The 16,282-nt window shown below is 36.1% G+C and overlaps 1 protein-coding gene across 30 annotated transcripts in view; it reads right to left on the reverse strand.

Annotated features, from left to right (window-relative positions):
* Nucleotides 1–16,282, reverse strand: part of NRXN1 (neurexin 1) — a 668,819-nt gene that overhangs the window by 408,199 nt on the left and 244,338 nt on the right. The window lies entirely within an intron of this gene.

Raw genomic sequence — 16,282 nt, forward strand, 5'->3', positions numbered from 1 at the left:
GTTCTCACTTTCTAGTCTGCAACTACAGAGTCTAGAGCTCAATTATCATTCAGATAAACCACCAAAGTGCACCCATTCGGTTCAAAAGCTGCACAAAATAAAAGCGGAACTTGAGCAATCCACATCTCAGGGTAAACACAAAAGCATAGCATCCTATGCCCTGGATGCTTGCCCTAATACACTTGGCAAGTGTTTTAATGCCACACTACATGGCTAACTAAAGACAACAAATTGGTGATGTTTGTTTCTGTAACTAAGCAACATGGACATTTTCACTCCCTTTCCTTAAAATAATAGGATATATAGCACATCAGGCACTTGGAAAACTTCTGTTTACACAAAGCAAGCATACTTAATGTTCACAAATTTATACTCTATTTAAACTGCTAATTATCTTATCCCTGTAAATTCTAGGAAGGAAAATGGGCACCAAAAAAATGCTAAAATTACTATAACCATAGGGAATTTCACTATAACTTCAATAGCACACCTGTACTTCTACTGTAGATTGAAAATCACTCTCCTACCCTCAAATAATGATGTAAAAAGAATGGGGATAAAAAAAAAAATCAAACCAACCCAGGAGAACACAAACCCAAAAGAACTCCCACAACTCAGTACAAAGCAGGTATATTAATTACTCTAAGGCAACAAAAAAGGTGTTAATGGATATATACACCTGCAGAAACAAAACCAGTATGACAGAAACTAAATTATAGATATACTGTGAGTGTAAATTTAGATTCCCTGTGCAGTATGAGCAAAGTCACTTGAGTTCAGTGCATGTCTCCTATTTGCAGAATTAATACAGTCATGACAGCTCATCTTCCAGGCCAACTAGTCTTTTCTGCTGGAGTTTTGAATGTGGATCCCAGAGCTGCTTGTTTCTGTTCTTGCCTCCTTTGACCTCCTGAATAGAGACATTTTAAGGGGATGCCAGAAAATGCGCTTTTATATTCCGAGTTACTGGAATATTGTTTAACATGATATATTGGCAGAACTTAGGAAAAAAGAAAATCAGCTTTTTTTTTTTCTAATAACATTGATAATGGGATTGTTATGTTTTTCACCCTGCTGTGGACACAAGTCCTTTGAAGATCTTTTTTCCCTCTTCAATAGACTATTTTGCTATTCTTTGTATGTCCTGCTGTCTGTTGCCAGACTGCTAAATGTTTCTGACTGTGGTTGCTATGCTTTCTGTTTATAAGAAATGAGTTCAAGTTTCCTTTCCTTTTTTTTTTTTTTTTTTTCTTTTTTGCTTCCCATGGCAAGGACCCATAGACATTTCTTGGCAACAGCTAAGTTGCAGAGTTTAGAGACAAGTTGGTTCCACAAAAGCTTCATTGGCTCCTTAGTAAAGATAAAGCCTTTGCCAAGTCATAAGCCATGAAATAAAAACAAGAAAAACAGGAACCACCAAAAGGAAAACAAAATTTATTAAGACAAAAGCAGCTTTGCATTAATATAGTGCATGAAGTCTAACAAATTATATGTTACCTCCATGAAAATTTGGGAAAAGGAAAGGGCTACAGGAGACTCAGTTATCATGCTGGATTTCAGCTTTTTCCTCTTCTTTCACAGTGCAGTAAGAGTTACCAAAGACTAATTCTGCAGCAAAGTCAGAAATGTGCTGTTCTTCCACTTTCTCCATTAACCATTCTTACTCAAGCTCAAGTAAAATAACTCTTTAAGGACTACGAGAAAGAGGGGCTGCAAAGCAGAACACCATCGTTACCATTTGTAGGCTTCAAGGATTATTTCTTTAACATAATGTTCATTATATGCTAGAAATTCCCTATCTTTAGCACTTAAAGCTTTAAATTCAAGGTCATAAAATACAGAAGCAAATAATGGAAAAACAACATGATCATCTATATGCAAAAATTAATGTTCTAAGGAACAGCTCAACTCAAAGTGCATTTGAAGGCAACATGACAGATGTACATAAAATCTGAGTTACCTTTCATTAGGGCAGAAGTCACCTAAGTTAAAAATGGAAGTTGTCACAAAAAGAGAAAAATAATGAATCTTAAATTAAAATCTAAAATTAGCTCAACACAATCCAAGTAGGGGAGGTCAGGGGTCTGAACATGAACAGAAACTTGTAAAAAATGCAGATATCAACACACCTAACCCTGAACACCTGAAATATTTGAACAAACTTTTTTCCATATTGAACATGATTGAAGACATAGGATAACTGTAGGCTTCAAATTAAATCCAGAATGTCAAATCTATATATACTTTAGTGAAATGAGGGGGGTTTATTCCACCCCTCACTAGATTGCCTTCCTTTAGCCTCTCCTTTAAGTTTTTTAGTAGCTGCCAACTTATGAGTCTTAATTTTGTTGTTTCTTCAGAGTAATAAACACCCAGCTGGCTTTTTCTTCCTCTTCTCTCTCACCTGTATAGGTTACTCCAGCTGAATAGCTGGCTCTTGGCTCTGGGTGTTTTTAACAGCTCTCTGGTTTGGACTCATCCCCCTTTCCCAGTTCCTGGTTTCAAAGACCCTTCTGTTCCACTGAGAGGAAAATGGCCCTCTTTTATGAACTTTTGGCCAGCCTCCATTTAGAAACTTCACCCCCTCTCAGCTGTGTTGGCTGACTATTGGCTGAGTAAAGTTGGCTACCAGTCGACAAGCTGTAGAAACTTTGCTTCTCCCATTCTGAGAGCCAGCACAGTTCTTCCCCCTTAGCTTAACAGCTCTGTGATTTTGTGTGATATTAATTTAGCAATAATTTATGCAGTTGTCAGCTAAATTCTGCTCTACCAAGATAGGCTAAATAGTTTAAAAATAAAAATGAAAATCAAATTCCCACCCATTAACTATACTGGGCACCTTCCTGGAAGACATCCAGGAAAATCCTTCCCTACCTTCACCTGCAATTTCTTTTGAATCCTTACAATCCTTTTAACATATTCTTTTAACTTTCCAATACTGCAATATGAGCAACTCGTCACATCAGTGTTTTGCAGCCACCTTTGCCTTCTCAGACACCCATGACAACTGGAAAAGAAGTTTTCTGTGGCACTTTTGCATTCAAGGTTATTACTGTAATTGCAAGACAAAGGCATCAAACCACCACATGTTATTCAGAGGCAGCTTTTCCCAGCCCAGTGCTCCAAGACAGAAAGGTACAGCTGGAGGCTGCTGCCACTGCTTTCCTTTGCACTCTGGTCTGTGCCCATGTTCCTTTTCTGAAGCGGCAAGTGAAGAAGCAGCACTCATGCAGAGTAGCAAGAGGAAAAGCAGGGCTATTCCAACATCAAAAAATCTGATCTCTATAGCCCCCAATATGTGTGGCTAAAAACAGTTAGAGATTTTCAAGAAAATAATTAAGAAATGGGCTATTTCCAAGGCATTGCTTTTCTATTTAAAGCCATCTCTAACCAAAGTCTACCTGTGGGTCAGCTTTATGCTAATAAATTTTATTGAGGTTATAGCTGTCCTCCAAAATAGACTGGTTGAACTAATTAAAGTTAATTACTGCTGTGCTGATAAGGAAGAGGGATGTGTTATTTGATTTTCAAGACATGTTATTTGATTTTCTCATTGCAGTGAGAGAATGCAAGAGAGCACAGTTAAGTGTGGTGTTTAAAGGGTCTGATTCTGCTTGATGACCTCCAAGCCTGAGACTCTGGGGTCAGTTTAATGTTAAAGGAGTTGCAGACAATACAATTTACCTTTGGTTTAGTACTGAGAAGTCCTCAGCCTCAAGTCAAATAAATTCTTCTGAGAGATAATCAGAAAAAAAACCATATAATACTTCAACAGTGTTCATCTAAGAACATTCCAGAAAAGCAGCTTGCCATACAAAATGAACTGCCAACAAGTACCTTTACACAAGTTATTGCAACTTACTGCAATTTAAAACAATTGTAAGCTTTTAAAAACATTCTTCTGCAAAATATTTTCGATTATGTAAATGTGTCTGTCAAAATAAATACTCCTCCCAGTGTTCTGAGCTTTTTAAAGAGCTGTGAAGTGAATGAAGTCTGAGTAAAGGGTAGATGGTGCAATTAAGCATTTATCACTTCCCCATGTCTTTGGGTACATCAATGGAGTGTCTCAGCAATGTTCTGTCATTTGTTTTCATCATTAGATTTTTTTTTTCCATTTCAAATAAACACTTTAACTTGAAGCTACTTCAAATATAAAACATATTTTCAAATGTTCTCAAATACCCTTCAGAAAAGTGGGAGGAAAATAGGTTTTTCCTTGGACAAAAGTGTCAGGCAAAAATAATTTTCTCTTTTCCCTAAAATACTTTCTTGGGACTGCACATGGCATATATTGAATTGTACATATATAGAAAAATTATTAAATTATATAAATGAATCCTAAATACAGAATTAAGGTAGCCACATCTATGGTAGTAAAAATTTCTTGTATTTATCTTGGAAGAACTCCATTTCACAACACAGTACAAGATTATGCAAAGAGCTGCAGCATTCATTTTCTTTGGAAAAGTTGACAAAATTACTTTCAAGATTATGCTCTCTCTAGTGGGGCCTTAGTCTTGCTGAAGTGACTTGTACTGTTAAATAATTGTGGGAAAGCCTCCTATTTAAAGAATAGATCAGGATTATTTAGCAAGCAGTTGATCATGTCTAATAAAAACTTTATTTCAGGAGAGTTTAGTTCAGATAAGAGATAAGAAGGCAAAACTCAAAGCAGTCATGATACTGTACGCACAAAAAAAAAAAGCATGTACCTTTCAAAAGAAAATGAGCAGACTCATTCTGACTGAAAAATAGATTTGAATGCAATATTTAGTAAGCATGAATAAAAATTAAGTGAAAAAATACTTATATAAAGTATTAAACCTAATATAGACCAGGGCATGAGACTAAATCCTGCTGTGTGATGTCAGCAGAAACAGGGAGGGATCACTCTGTCTGCTTGGGCTGGAGGCAAACCCAGGGCATCAAGGAGCCTTTGGAAGTGTTTGGCTTTCACAGAGACAAAAAATACCAAGAGGATAACAGGAGGCAGGTTGCCCTCAGAAATTGTAATGTTAATAATTTGGTCTTGTGAAACCTGGCCCCTAGCTGAGCATGGCAATACACTTTCAAAGTACAAGTTAAGTAACTCAGATTCCTAGCAGCCTTTGATATTAATAATCTGACTCAACAGATACAGAAGTCTCAATGCATGATTTTTTTGCTGTAATTCACATTATTTCTAAATCTGTCTCACAGAAATGACAAACTTGACAAGTCTTATGCTTTCTAACAACTTCCTCTGAGCCCGTACAAAAAGGAAGGTTGGCATACTGATTAATGTGATTTATTTTGACTTGGAGTATTTGCCCTTATCCATTACTTACATAAGTTTGGCATTTACTTCATAGCTGAATTGGAAATTGCAAAACACTACCTTTTTCATCTCTAGTATTGGCACCATGAATCATATATCATATGTTACTACCCCTAAACTTGGACCAATTTCCAAAACATCTTAATGCACCATACTTTTTTTCATTTATATCTTTGGTCAGACAGAAGGAAAAAGAAAAAGTGCTCCTGCTCATCTCTGCTATATTTATTTAGCTGAAATAGTACTCATGAGAGGTTTTATTACCAGCTTGATAATATGAGCATATCAGTTCTTGAAACTAATAGTAATGGAACCCCCAAACACAGATAAAAAAAGAAGGATTTCTGCAAAATTTTAAGGTGTTAGATGTACGGGGCATTTTGTTTACATGTTCACATCTGAGACAAAATATTTAGGCTTTTACCCACATAAATGACCTCACTGAATTTTCAATTTATTTTATAGTTTTCTTCCTAGGCATAACCTTATAATTTGCAAGTTTGAAGATATTTGGGCTGTACATTCAACTAAAGAAATAATAAAATTTTACAAGCTACAATTCTCAGTTGACACCAAAATAAGCACTTTTTAAGACTAGATACATATCTAGAGCTGCAAATACCTAAAAAGATGACTTGACTGTGGACTTCTGAAGGAAAGGATATGCTCTTTTGAGCACACTAGAACACTAAAATGTTTAGGAAATTGACTTAAAACTGGCTTAGATATTTTTAAAACAATTTTGATTCTTATTGAATATATGCTAAATATGTTTCAGAAAAATTGGTGGACATTTCAACCTAGCTTCCAGCTAAACATATTGAAACAACCGTAAAAAAAGTTAAATAACTGTATTTTTAGTTTGACAATTAGATGGTACTTGGATTGTCTCAATAGGCACACATGGATTTTTATATTTCTACAAATCTTGTTCATTAAAATGTTTTAAAGCATACACTTAATCTTTACTACCTGGAAATAAAGAAATAATTTTTCTTTCATTATTGCTTTCAAGCTGTCCAGTTAAAACTTGGAAAATATGCACAGTCTAAATGGCAAAGCAACATCTCAGCCCTCAGTAGCTTTTACACATATGAAATTCCTTGGAATAAGTCTTGGAAAGGGACCATTCATTTTTTAGGGTTTTTTCCTCTGCGACAGTATAGAGTTCACATTTAAAAAAACAACCAAACCTTGCAGAACAAACAGAATCAAATTATCTAATTCCTGTCTTGTTCAGAATTATCACAGAATATGGGGAGTTGGAAAGGGCCCTTCAGGATCATCAAGTCCAGCTCCTGGCCTTGCACAGAACAACCCAAGGGTCACATTGTTGACCAAATGCTTCTTCAACTCTGTCAGACTTGTTGCTGTGACCACTACCCTGGGGAGACTGTTCCAGTGCCCAGCCACCCTCTGGGAGAAAACTTTTTCCTGGTATCCAAACTAAACCTTCCCTGACTCAGTTTCATGCCATTTCCTCATACTTGATTGCATTTGTGAGTGTCCCTAAAAGCAGAGTCTCATCTGAAAAAGCACAGAACAAATCTGCAAACTCCTGACAGATTTGACAGATGTTTCTCCAACAGAAACAAGTATCATAATAGCAGTAGTAAATAAGTATATCTTGTGAGCAAGGGTTGGAAAGGCCAGGAAGCTGACATCTAGGTGCTCATGTTTGTCACCTTCACCAGCCAGTTCTGGACTCTGATAATGCATTACAGCATTATGTTCTCACAGAGCTTCATGACCATATCTTTTAGTATAATACATCAACAAATCTCTGTTGCTAATATAATTTATCCCTAGTTAATGCACAAGAAATCACAGGAACACAGCCCACTTACTTTCTATGGTTTTGTATTAAATGACCTTAAAAAGATTAGCATTTCCAGTAAGGAAAAGAAAACCTTGACTAAAGAAGTGGAGAATATGGGCAACAAACATCTAAACATCACTCTCAAACAAAGTTTGCAGCCTTACAATGTACAGGAAAATGACATTTTGAGAATTCCTGTTCTATGATTCTGGAGGAAAAGCACTCATCAAAATCTTCCTGCCAGGTTCCAGATACTTTTGTCAGTTTATTGGCCGGCTCTTGAAATCCAGTCTGCGTTTTGCAATCTTTTAAATTTGCCTTATCTCACACAGAGCAAAATATTCTGGCTTTTCCCCCCAAATATAGTGACAGATGAAATATAGAGACGTATTTTCTTTTCAAACATTTTCTTGGAATAGCTTTTCCTGTATCTTGCATATTTAAATTTTAATCCTGATGTTGCTGAGTTGTGCTGAATATTTAATTTATGCTAACCTGTCACTTATTTTTTTCTCCCCATCTATATAGGTATGAATATTTATGAACAAAGCAGTAGCTGACCTGAACCCTGTATCAACTGAAAAACATATGCACACTGGGCAAATGGAATGAGAAGGGAAGAAGAGAAAAATTTCTTTTTCCATCTTTAGAGCGCAAAATAAGCACTCTCCATAAGAATGGCATTAATGAAAGGGAACATGTTGTTCCTTACGGTAATTATTTTAAGAATCCCATCTAGAAGCTCAGGAAGCTCAGTTATTTCCAAGTCTGGCATGGGCAGAGTAAAAAGAGTGAGGAAAAGGACACAGAAAGAATAGGTGCACTCCGATTGACCAGTGATGTAGCTCAAATCCACACCAAGAGACTAAAAGTTCTTTAGCACTTTTAATTTCTTCCTCTTAGATATTTCTTGAAAGTGGAAAGGAATAATATGAAATTGCTAACTTAATACATCACTTCCAGCCTCCACAGCAAGAGACCAACACTGAGGGCTATTCAGTATCAAATGAATGCCCTTCCCACTGCTGTTTCAAAGGGTAAACATTCAGGACATTTCCTGCATTGAAGAGGGACTAATAATTGAAATGCTTGAAAAGCCCCTGTGATGACCCACTTCTCTGGGCCTCTGCACTCCCCAGTCTCCAATGATTCCATCCAGTTTGTGCCTATGCAAAGCATCCACAAGTCCTTGAAGAAATACTGTCACATCTGGGAGACAAAGTGCTCTTTATGAAGGTTATGTCTTTTAATGAGGTATACTTCTAACACCTTCTGTGAACATTTCCTTTGTATCCTCCCAAGTTATGTACTTTTAAGATAATATTAGTACCCAGAAAACTTAGTTTTCAGAAATGTAGGAAGAAAAATACTAGGAATAAAGGATGAAACTCGGGTCACAGTGAAATCACATCACTGGGACTGTAAGCTTCCAGAACTCCCTCTTCACACACTTCCTGTGCCAGAACACAAACATCCTACATTTTTCACACTCCCCGATTTCCTCCTCCTCTTTAAAACATTTTATTTCATGAAAGTGTAATGAATAATGTATATAAAATACTGTTATGGGATATTGATTTACTAAGTCTGTGATGAACACAAACTCACTATGATCCTCTGAGTAGGGTGAGTGGGAAACGTTTTAGAACTACTTTCAATGAGAAAAAAAAATTCGTAACACATCTCTAAACGATTCACAGAAGTGATTTGCAGCAAATCTATTAAGTCTTCCATCACAGCTCTCCAAGAACAGCATGCATGCTTCCCTGCAGAATAGCTTCTGCTTCTTTATACAATCTACTCTGAAGTACCTCAGCAAAGACTGATACAGGGCTTTTACCAATACCTTTGGGAAAATGCTCCACTCCATAATCTATTCTCACTGTCAATCATTTTTCCTAATATTCATCCAATCTAAATTTTCACTTTAGAAATCCTGTCGCATTACTCCACTTGTGCTTCTGCGCTTTAGCATTTACACTCTTCAAATATTTATAGTTATTGTTCAGGAAAAAAACAGACCTTTTCCCTCAGCATATCAGTTTCTGTGCCTGAATGCTGTTGGCCTTCCTCAGAATGCTGTACTGCTTTACACATTCCAAATAACTGAGAGAGAAATTAATATTTGCTGTTGCTGGACAAAACAGCCCAGAAAACTCCTTTCCTCATCACACAGTTTTGTGTGAGCAAATGTTCACTGCTGTTACATCACCAAAAAAGATTTACTAATCCAAATATTCCAAGTAAGGAATGCAAGCAACTAGGTATTTTATAGGGAGAAAAAACCCAACCCTCACATATTTTGGATACCTGGTCCTAACCACAAATGATTATAAATAAACACACTGTATTAACAAAAACCAACATATAATCAAAATACCTTGGATGGTAATCTTTCCATTTGTGTTTCAAATGCTTCAGAGCAGATATTTTAGGAAAAGAAAATTAAGTTTGTTTTCCTCTCTGTCCTTTATTCTCTAGTGCCTTTTAACTGCATTAGATGCCCAAATTCAGCCAAACATCCTGCACCTTTCACACATCAGATACCATGGTCTATAATGGTACTGTTACTTGAAATGTAAATGTCTTTGTGATCATAATTTTCTCCTAGACTTTCTCCAATCTGTTTTCCATTCAAAGATCAGGTTGGAAGAGACCTCAGATCAGCTGGACTAATCTTTTGTGGGAGAGGGAGCCTAAGATTACCTAGCACCCTGTCCAATGGCATCATGAAAACTACCAGCAGAGGGGACTCTGTTCCTGAGGAAATTATTCCAGTGACTGATCTCATTTTACCAAGTTTATTGCTTATATCAATATAAAATCTCTTCTGGTACAATGTGTACCTGTTGCTCCTTGTCTTCTCCATGTTGGTCCCTGTGAAGAAACAGCCTCTGTCCTATTTGTAGCTGCCCTTTAAGTACTGGAACACTGTGACAAGGTTCCCCCAAGTCTCCTCTTTGACAGGGAGCAAAGACCCTACACTGCTTCAGTCTTTCTTCTTGGGGTAAATCAGCTCTTTTGCTCATCTTTGTGGCACTTCTTGGGACCTTCTCCAGGTTTTCTACATATTTTTTGAATTTTGCAGACCAGAACTGGGCACAGTACTCCAGAATATCCCTATCGCCTTCATTCAGGTTAATATTTCTTGATATAAACTTCTGAATCTTTACTAATCATCCCTGTAAAAGCTGCTGTGAAGAATTAATATTTGAGTTCCTTCCCCATTTCATAATTTTCATGTTGGACTTCACCTTTCAAGTACATAAGTAACCATGGTGAGTTTTGGAGACTTACAATTCTTGATACATAATCTTATTCTCAATTTCATCTTCCCCATTAAGGCTCCTATAAATATTGGCCTTTCATATAACATTCTTTCAGCAGAACTGAAGAATTCCAGAAGTTTGATTCCTTCTAAATCAAATTCCTTTTTTAAACCTGAAGAAAAACAGTGTGTTCTTAATCATTCTAGCAAAATACACTGATGGTCCTTTATTCACTGTGGGTATTTTCTGTTCCTCCTGAAGTTACAGCCTTAAATTAATCAGTAAATTGCATTTCTTTCTGATATGAACTCACTTTTTGGTCACCAATGATACAGTCCTCCAATTTTCTCCATTTTCATTCACTTTCATGTCAGCACGAAATGGACTCAGGATGTCTCTTTTGGGATCCCCTACTTTCCATTCCATTCCCATTCCATTCAGCAAGTCTGACTGCTCTGTAATTTATGATTTTTCCTGCTAATTTGTTGAAAGTGCTACTCAACAGAGATGCAGGTAGTTAAAAATCTCCCATGAGTATCCTTTTATATGGAGTATCTTGAAGAGACAGAATTTCTTCAGCACCACTTGAAATACATCTAATGTTTGTTTTGCTTTGTTTACATTTCTTCACAAGAAAATCATTCACAGTTTCCTAGTACAGTAAGTGTTTTTAAATATTATGGCAACTCATTTACTTGTTCCATTTCCCCTATACAAATTATGTTACAGTAATCTATACTGATCTATTAAAAAAATTACCTCATTAAGTTCATCTGAACCTACTAATGAATTCCACACCTGACACTTTCATAGGAAACTCACTCTTTCTGGACCTTTTTTGTATGTACAGCACAAGTGTTTCATGGATCTTTTGCTCACTTTTACTGGGACAGTGAATGTATGGGTCAAGTTATCTGCTTTAAGCAACATTTCCTTTACTTCTTGGCTGCTTTAAACATCACATGACAAACCCCACAGGATTTGATTTCAGGAAGCAAGTAACACATGTTCTCATATATTTTCATATTATTAATTTATATTACTTTAGCTACTCCTCTTAGCTTGAAAGATATTAAAGTGCCATAGAATCATTATTAAAAAATGCCATCCAGTACAGTCTGATCACAGTTAGACTAAAGACAATGAGATTTTTTTGAGTCTGAGATTTTTTTTTTCCAAAGCACCAGTCTGCAAGATTTTCCACCATACAGTCTTGATATAGCTCCTACTAAGGTCAGCAGAAGTTACTGGCAATTACTTTAGCCTGGAAATCAGGGATAATTAGGTGAAAATCTGTGCATTAATTGACCTAGGAAATGCAGGAAAAAGCTACAAAGATGAAACAGCTGAACTTTGAATGTGCATACTTAAAAGCCAGTAGTTAAAATCGGCATAATGTACCCAGATTCTACTTATTTTTATATTAGTGCTTATCAGGTCATTCTTCAGGAAACACAGATGTATGCTGAATAGAAATTGAAGCCTTCTAAGTTAAAAGGAACCTGAATAGTCTAAATGCCTCTGGAAAAATCATGTATGCACCTAGTGTATTATTAGCTAAACATTAACATTTAGAAGTGGAATCTGCACAGAAGGATAATAAAATGAAAAAAATCATGACAATGAAGGATGAGAAAAGTTAGAGAAGGTATGGAGAAGATCAGCAGTGACTAAAAGACTGGAAAACATAGTCCACAGAAAAAATACAAAGGATTCAAAATGATTGAGTTAACAATGAAGTGAAAAACTGTCACAGCACATGAGTACCTATATGCAGCAGTGAAATAAGGTAGGTAACTCAGTGCCCAAACACTGTGGAAAATAAAATGAAAATAGATTAATTCAGGTATGAAGATACATTCACAACAGAGAGACCATTTCACAACAAGGAACATTTCCTGTGAAATGTGGTAGATTCTATATTACTACATATATAAATAAATAAATATATATATAAAATGTGGGACAGTGAAAATAGTACAATGGCTATGGTATTTGAGAAAAATTAGTTCAGCTAAACCCAATGACCCATTTTATACAGGAAGCCACGTTAGATTATGAGCATTCCTTGAAAACTGTGACAGTTTAGATTAATAGGAGATTACAGAATAGGGACAATCTTCAAGACTATGAGTGTCAAGATTCCGCTTCATTTTTATATGGATATAAAGGGGTCAAGGTAGCTGCAGAAGTCAATGCACTTGCTTAATGTTAACTGAAAAAAATCACTGTTGCCTACTCAAGCCCTGTGCATTTTTCTGCCAGTACCAAGACAATCCACAGCTTCATAAAATATGTGGCTTCAGCCATCCAAGGATTTCATAGCATTTTTAAACCTGGAATTATCCTTGCATATATACTGTAGGTATCAGGAAAGAAGAAGCCATAAAGAATCAAGTGTTATGAAGCCACAGGTCAGGAAATGGGCTCTATCCAACATTCTGCAAATCAGCTTGACACTCATATTTGGATATTTCAAGAACAGTATTCAGATAGGTAAGTTCCAAATTCCTCATGAGCATAACATCTCCTTAAACATCTTGTTTATTTACATAAAAGGAGAAAATGCTCCTCCTTAATTATTGAGATTATCTTTGAGTGTGGTGTGTTGAAGGCAGTTTTGGTTTTGCCCTGTGGAAATCCATGGAAGCGTCTCCATTTTTAGAGTGCTGCCAGGACCAATCCCAATTAAGATCAAGTGGTGCATTACAGAAATAATGTAAATAATGTAATTGATTCTAATGGGAGGTACATTAATGATATAACAGGCTACAACTTTTATTGATTACAATTAATTCCTGGGCATATATCCACAGAAGCTCTGCCCATCCTCTGCTAAATCTCAGTCTACCAGCCAGTAACCAAATTTTATTGCCAAGGATTTGCTCCTACTAGCACTGGATTCTCACGCTGGCAATGTAAACAACCAGTGCAAGTGTGAAAGCTGTCCTGCTTTCTAAAAAATTTCACAGAAATCCTCTTTGAAAACCCAGCCTCCTTCAATTCAGACTTTCTGAAGTCTTCCAGATTCCTGCATGTAACTTGACACAATGCAAGCAGGAAACAGTGAAATCTTCTTAATGCTAAAGTGTACCAAATGCTGCAAGGGTCTGCATCCCAAAGACTAAGTGGATAGACTGCTTCCTTAAGAAAGGTTTTGGCTTTTTGTTTTTAGGTGTGGGGTTTTTTTTTGTTTTTCATGGGTGATAAACTATATCCAGGAATCTATTTCACATTTAAACTGAAAGCCATTGTACAAGCATAGAAACATTTCATTTTATAGTATCATACTCCTATGAAAGAAAGTGCTGGGCAATGAACTAAAATGGGACAAGTGCTTTTCCAGTCTATAGCAAAGTCTGGAGTTGTGCACTTGTTTTTTCTCTGCACTAAATACATCTGTAGAATTACAAAAAATAATCACCATACAGAAGAAGAACAAAATTCTGTTGCTAATGTTTCTCATCTGTGTTGAAAAAGCAACCACGATCCATTACAACAAATGGCTAGAGAGAAAATAAAAACCAATTAACAAATAGATTTGGAGCAGTTCCACCCTCAATAAACCAACACGGTGGAAAGTGAACAATTGATTCTTAGAGAACATGTACCTCGTCTTGAGAGATCACTCTTTTTCATCCATTTGGAATGATGTAGCTCTATCCACTTCCTATTAAAACCCAGATACACACATGACTGTGTGCTTTATAACCAGAACCAATGTTTTTCTGTTATCATCTTTTGTATATAGCAGCCTGCAGAACTAATACAAACAAATAAACTGCATCAAAGCCTCAATTCTTGCACGAGTGAAATGCCATCATATTGAAGAGATTCACTCCCTTAGCTAAGCATACATCACTTTAGGTCATACTGTGCAGTACCAGTAACAACTTCAAGATTTTCTGTAAAGCACATGAATTTCAGACTTATACATAAAGCAACCTGTACTTTAATGTGTTGGACTATTACACAAACTGCTAATAATCATAAATACTGAATATTATTTATTTCACTAATATTCTGACAGAAATAACAGAGTTTCCATAAAGCTAACTCTATGATCATGATCTAAATACCAAGAGGCATAATCAAAGTTGGGAGGTCTGGTGTTCGTATTAAAAGGGTGCAGCACTGAATTGTGTATTTATTATGCATTTAGACTATTCAAAATGTTTTTCTTGCAATTTATATGTCAGTAATACATAGTCTTAAACACCTACAATTTATTTTTTATGTAAAAAACTAAACATTAAGTTTACAAATTTTAAATCTCCTCTGTTAAATCTGACTTTCTACTCTGGTCTATGTTTATGTTTGGGGGGTATTTTTTATTACAGCTCTACCATTTATCTCAGAAAAAACTTTATAAATTCATCAGAGAAAACCCTGGAAGTGGGGAATTCCTGTGTCTGCAGTCCATATCTAGCCAGCTATAAAGCATTCATCATTTCAAATTTGGCAGACTGCTAAACTAGTAAGGGAATGAATGTTCCACAGGCCTGATTACATGTCACAGCTTAAAAGGCAAGCAGCTTGTAGCAACACTGCCCATAATCTACTATTTCTGTAGCAAGGATTCAGGAAGGGAATCCAATACCACAAAGTAAAGTGGCAATGTTGAATTGCTTCCCTGTGCCTTATCCTTCCTCAAGTTCCTCCCCTCTCTCCTCCTGCAGGTATTATATGGAACAGGATCTCCCCAAAACCTGGAGAGCAGGGAAATACCTCTGAGTTGGGTAAATCTATATTTACAGTTTCTAAGATGAGATTCTTATTGCCCTTCAACACATGAAATGGTCTTTTAAAATTGTCATGTATATATTTATTTAAGCATCCTCTAGATAGAATATAAAAAGTAAACAAGGAAAAATTTGGCAGTTAGTAGACCCTTGATGTCCACCTTTTCCAAAACTCAAAAAACTTACTTTTACTGAAAGTAATTAGTGACATAGGAAGGGTTTATGTACCAAATATAGACTTCCTGCACAGCATACAAGACATTTCACAGCACAACCCCTCTTATTCCCTTATGCAGCCAATTTGCAGCATTGGACGGACCTATAACAACACAGATATTTCTGTCAGTGAGGCCACTCTAGGGAATGAATTCTCACAAAGGAGAATAAGCTCTACCTGTTTGAACACAACATCCAGCTTACACCTTTAGCCACCATTATCATCAGCATATCTAAGAGCATCCACGTGGCCACCTGGTGAAGGCACTATTGACAAAAATGTCACTCATGGAAAAGACCTGCCATTCCTGATTCTCTGTAAGAACCTGAACTCTGTTAATCCTTCAGGACACGTTTGCAAATGCACTCTTCATGAATTTATGATCAATGAAGAGCAACATCTTTAAAACATGAGATCTCTACTTGCTTTCCCTGAAATAAAGAAACAATCCATTGATTAGGCAAAGCTACATCTTTCCTTCTCTTCTAGATAGATATCCAGTGAAATTGCAGGTAGGCCACCTTTAGAACAAATTATTGTTAAATGTTAAAAGTTTGAAAGGGAAAAAAAAAATCACATAAAACTTATTGCACTGTCTGCTGATAAAATTTCTCTCTTCTCCCCTCCAACTGAGGAAACTCTTTATGCTACAAGCAACTTTAATTCCAAGAATGGAATTGAAAGGAGGATATGAGAGAAGCCCCTCTCTTCTTAAGTCTAGAGTTACCTTGTGAGGGACAGTAAATTTTCACTGACATAAATCTATTTTTAATTAGAATTTCTATTTGCACTTTTGTATTACATTTCTTTTCATTAGTTATTGGTACAAATGTTATTAAAAATATTCAGATATGATCTTCATTTCTATTCCACTGTATATTTTATGCTACTAAACTTGTCATTCAACACACCAAA

Source organism: Passer domesticus, chromosome 3, assembly GCF_036417665.1.
Source record: "Passer domesticus isolate bPasDom1 chromosome 3, bPasDom1.hap1, whole genome shotgun sequence".
NCBI classification, from domain to species: Eukaryota; Metazoa; Chordata; class Aves; order Passeriformes; family Passeridae; genus Passer; species Passer domesticus.